Below are 5982 nucleotides of genomic sequence, written 5' to 3' on the forward strand. Positions count from 1 at the left end.
AGTGGTTCTTCCCCTTCAAAGCGCCAAACTACTCACTTCAAACTCCTTAAAACACGAATTAGATCCTTCGTTCCCTAGTCAAAACCACTTGTATGTTGGAACATTTGCTTGAGGGACGTAGGACTTCCTCTCACTATAGAGCCTCTGAACTGGATCATAGTCATGCTTATACTCTGCTTTTGCTTTTCCTTAATCTCTGTTTCTTTCATTTTTTTGAAACTCTTTTGAATTTTTGATGCCTCGAAGGCTTTGGTCGCCGATCTATCAAACATGGCGCTACAACGAGAACATAGCATAACCTCTTTATTATCTCTTTTTTTTATAGAAAAGTAACTAATGACTCTTCTGCAAGTGGAAAAACTGAATCTTCCTTTTTCTTGAATTCCTCTAAAGCTTGGTTAACCTCCTTTTTAGATAGAAGGGTGTTCACCTTCGATGTCCCAATCGTGACCTCAATCATCATGATTTGCATGGGCTCTACATAGTTAGCTTGAATGTGAAATGGGTCATTGTCCACTTTCATTGGTTTTTCCTTGAACTTCAGTCTTCCTTCATCAATAGCCTTTTGGATCATGTCTCTGAAACGTAAACAACTGTTAGTCCAATGTCCAAAAATATTATGAAGTTTGCAATATCTTTTTCCTTTTCTTTGTTCGAAAGTAGGCATTTTATGATCATCACTAAGGGTATTTGTTTCTCTTTCAACAACACATCAAATATTTTATCTGCCTTAATAATATCAATATTGTATTTCGAGTTAGGCAATTTTTGTTTTTCATTTAATTTTAACATTTGACAAGTATAAGGAGGTCCATGTTGTAATTTTGCCATGCCTATTTCATCATCTTCTTGATTAACATCTAAATCTTGATAATTTATAGAATTATCATTATCTATATATAGTTCCAAATATGCAATTTTCTCCCTTCTACATTTTTCAAAATTTTTATGCCTTTCTTTTTCATATTTTATATGCTCAATTCTTCTAACTATTTCTGCTAATTGTGTCATATCTCTAACCTGTTGATTCACCAATTTCTTTCAAATTGAAAAGTCTAGACCTGCTTATAAAGTAATGTTCATGGAACACTCTTTCCAGTTGTGCCCAAGTATATATCGAATTTGGCTGTAATGTGGTGAACCAAGTAAAAAAGAATTTGTTAAAGAACTAGGAAAATATTTTATTTTTAGGAATTCATCAATGGCTAAATCACCACATTCTATTTGAAAACATGTAAAATGTTCTATAATAGATTCTTCTAATTCTCCCTTCAAATTTCTTAAGCTTAGGCACCTTATAACCTCTTGACAACTCAAATTGTAAAATATAATCAGGGAAGGCAGAAACAAAGTAAAGTGGTTATGCATTTCCTACTTCGAAGCCATGCCTATTCAAAGCATGTTCAATTATTTGATTGATCTGAGGATTTTGAATTGCTTTGAGGCTTAAACCTCTATTTGGACCATTTTGTCCTTGAAGCATTTGATTTTGTTACATATTAGCTAAGACTTCATCTATATTTTGATTTCTATTAACTAAAATAGGATTTGGTTGTTCTCTATCATTCATTATCCAAGTTGGGATATTAATATCACTTTCAGGATTATTATTATTAATAGGTCCCTCTTGTATAGGTATTTCCTGAATCACATGTCTAATCTCAGGTTGGTTTCTAGGAATGACCAAAGCATCTCCTATTCGAGTTAAGATACCATTCATCTACTGATAACTTTCGTTGGTAGTTCTTAGCATAGGATTTAGGATCGAGGCCATTTGATTTGTTAAATTGTTAACCATTTCATGATTACTATGGTCTATTTGTTGTCTAAAGACTGTTAATGTTTAATTAGAAACACCTATAGAGATCATGTTGTTATCTCCTGTTATCCTATCTTTGAAAAGAACTCTTGTATTTTTTAACTGGTCACCATCATAAGAGTGACTATTGCCCCCAAGTTTGAAAAGTCTGTCAGTTCGTCTACTAACCACAATAGGTGGTATTGAATTTTGACTTTGAGGCATAAACATACTCAGTTGTGGTTTGTTCATTTCATTAGACATTGGTGGCATACCCCATGGTCTTGTGGTAGAAAATGATGAAGTGTTTGTAGTTGAGATTATATTATTTTGTGGTAATGAAGTTTTGACAATGCTTGTATGAACTTGTGAGCTCAATACATCTTCACCACTTATATTTATAGGGTCATTGTTTGCATGACTAGTACCCACACCCATTTCATTATTTACCCAAGAGGGTAAATTTGTTTGATTTTATTCATTTTTGCCACTATTGTTGGCGGAAGTGTTTACAACGTTATTGTTACCATTGTTGTTGTTACTATGGTTTCTTTGATTATTGTTTGTCATTCTACCACTTTTTAACAACATACAATTCTCATTAATACTTGTTCTTAAGATTGAATTTTTGGCAAACTAGTCCCACTGGGTCTTTCAATTTGTTAATTGTGAAAATTGTATCTATTTCTCAAAAGGAAAATATTTTTAAGGTAGCAAAAGAATTTTTACTAAATGATTCTATTAACAAATAAATATTTAAAGATGAGACATAAAATTCATTTTTTGATTATGATTTCTTTTCGGTTAAATAAACAAGTTCATAGTTTTCAACTTAATAAAGAATTTTTTTAATATTTAATGCAAATCACAATTATAATTTCGATAAACATATCCATTTTTGTTACAATAGTATAATAGTTATAGGATTAGTAATAAGGAAATTTTGATAAAAGTGTTTTCGATCTGATGATTAGTTTTTAAGTAATTTCGATAATAATAAGTAGGGATTGGAAAAGTAAAGTTTTGAGAAGAAATGGAGATTGGAAGGAGTAAAGGGTTTAGAATTGTGTAATAAAATAAATAGACATGGATTCATAAAAGATAGGAATTGAAAACATACACAATGACTTGTTGAACCTTTAGCCAATTTTCGATGGTAGGCATTGTTGGTGTTTAAGGAATTAAGTGATTGTGTTTCAACTCCCAAAAATTGGTAGTCAACAGTTTTATTTGTAAACTTGCAATACTAACAGTCAAATTACATGATTTTGACACATATATAAAAGTATTCCTAAATACATTGATCTGATACTAATAATTGTCTTCTCATAAGTTCTTTGTAGTCATGCCAACTAGTACTTTGATTTGTCGAAAAATACTTGTTCTTCATTCACGTGCATGAATGAGATTATCAAAATTAGCAATTCCAATCGAAATTACTCCTTTCAATTACACAATCCCATTTCTTGAACTTTTGTCCATATTCCAATCGCTTTCAGAGGGATTCTCCTATTCATCTCGAGTCAAATATACTGAAATTTGATTTTTCATAACTTAATCAAATTTTACTTAACAAAAAGGTCAGTTTCTAATTTATAGAAGGTGAGTTTCTAATTTATAAAGGGACACGTGTTGAAGGGGGGAGGGGCGCGCCAGTAGTTCTGGCGACTTCGTGCATGGCGGACACGTGGCTGGACGGACGCGCCAGCACTGTTAGCGATTTCAAGCAGGGACGCGCCACTGCTGTTGGCGCTCTCTACCAGTTTCTGCTGTGAAGTCCCGTCCGTCAGCCAGTGCATGTGCAGAGGCTAGGTGCAGAAGCTAGGTGAGTGCAGCGGGCGAAACGCAACTCCCATTGGCGATTTGCGCCTGCTGAAGTCGCTGATGCCATTGGCGTTTTGGGTTGTTCTTTGTTTATAAACTGGGTTATGGCCTTCAATTGTTTGCTTGCATTCCTTCCTTCTTGATTTCGATTTTGCTTGTTATCCGAGAGAGTGAATCCTTGTGTGGAGAGAGAACTGCGTGCTTGGTGCTATTCTTGTTGGTGTTCTTCCATTTTCCTAAAATCTTGTAAGTTATATATTAAATCTTTTGTATGTTTTTATTTATATGCATATTTATATTCTGATAATAAAATGGTTTTAGGTAGTGTAAGATAATAATTTTGTATAGTTTAGTTTCAATTCTTAATGTTATACAGTAGATTAGATTTAGTTTAAATTTTTTATAAGGTAAATTAGGAATAATTTTGTATGATAGATTAAGTTTACTTGAAATTTTTTATATAATAGATTAGGAATAGTTTTAGGTACCATAATTTAATAATTTTAGATTAGGAATAATTTTAGGTACCATAACTTATTAAGTTTAGATTAGCTTTAGTTTAAATTTTGTATATGGTAGATTACATTTAGGTTAAATATTTGATATCATAGATTAGGAATAATTTTATGTATTTTAATTTATTAATTTAAAAATAGGTCTAAATTAATTTTTTTATATTACGTTAATTTTAATTATTATTAGTTTCATATGTTATGTTTAAATTAGAATAGTTTTACGTATTTTAAATTATTGATTTTGTATGTTAAATTATTTTACTTGTAATTATTTGAAGTCATTAATTTTGCATATGGTAGATTACATTTAGTTTAAATATTTGTTATGATAGATTAAGAATAATTGTATGTAGTGTAAATTAGTAATTTTAAATTAGGTTAGAATTAAATTTTTTATATTACGTTAGTTTTAGTTATTATTAGTTTCATATGTTATGTTTAAATTAGAATAGTTTTACGTATTTTAAATTATTGATTTTGTATGTTAAATTATTTTACTTGTAATTATTTGAAGTCATTAATTTTGTATATGGTAGATTACATTTAGTTTAAATATTTGTTATGATAGATTAAGAATAATTGTATGTAGTGAAAATTAGTAATTTTAAATTAGGTTAGAATTAAATTTTTTATATTACGTTAGTTTTAGTTGTTATTATTATTTTCATATGTTATGTTTAAATTAGAATAGTTTTACGTATTTTAAATAATTGATTTTGTATGTTAAATTATTTTACGTGTAATTATTTGAAGTCATTAATTTATATATTTAAATTTATATTTGTTTGTAATTTAATTTATTTATAGAATATATATGAATTATGTTATTTGTATAATATATTTTGTTATTGAAATTTAAAAAATATAATTTCTTATTTGGAGAGTATATTTTGAATTTATTTTAATTAATTTATTGTAAATATACTTAATTTGTGTATGTATAATTAATGTGTAAATTTTATTGTCAATTAATTGTATTATATTTTATTTTGTAGGATCAATGGCATCTTCGTCGTCATGTTCATCAAGTATACAAACGAGGTCTGGTCCAATTGAGGCTGACATTTTGTGGATGCAACCCAAGCATGTTTCAGAACATGCTTGGAATGAGGAACCAGACAGAAAACTACACATCAGACGAGCAGTGCCGACGTATCAAGGTGAAGAAAAAATACCAGAGGAAATTGTTCCTCTGCTTCGGCAATGTGGGTTTTATTGGATAATTAAGATGGGATACCTAAAGATAAATGCGGCATTAATTAGTGCGTTCATTGAAAGATGGAGGCCCGAAACCCACACGTTTCACCTGAGATGCGGAGAGGCTACCATTACTCTGCAAGATGTGTTAGTTTTATTAGGTCTTCGTACTGACGGGGCACCACTAATTGGTTCAACAAATCTTGATTGGGCCGACTTATGTGAAGAATTATTAGGAGTCTGACCACAAGAAGGCGAACTTGAAGGCAGTGTCGTCAAATTAAGTTGGCTGGCTCACCATTTTTCTCACATAAATATTGATGAGGGTAACGTTGAACAATTACAAAGGTTTACCCGTGCGTGGATCCTTCGATTCATAGGAGGTGTCCTCTTTGTTAACAAAAGTAGTAGCAGAGTTTCCTTAAGGTACCTATAATTTTTACGTGACTTTGAACAGTGCAGCACGTATGCGTGGGGACCTACCGTGCTTGTGTATTTATATAGAGAGATGTGCAGCGCCACCGATTACAAAGTTAAATCAATCGGAGGTATGTGCATCTTAATCCAAATGTGGGCATGGGAACGATGCACGACTTTAGCTCCAAAGAGGACGCCTCCCGTCATAGAAAATAAACCACTTGGACACAG

The sequence above is a fragment of the Glycine max genome, chromosome 1, assembly GCF_000004515.6.
Source record: "Glycine max cultivar Williams 82 chromosome 1, Glycine_max_v4.0, whole genome shotgun sequence".
NCBI lineage: Eukaryota > Viridiplantae > Streptophyta > Magnoliopsida > Fabales > Fabaceae > Glycine > Glycine max.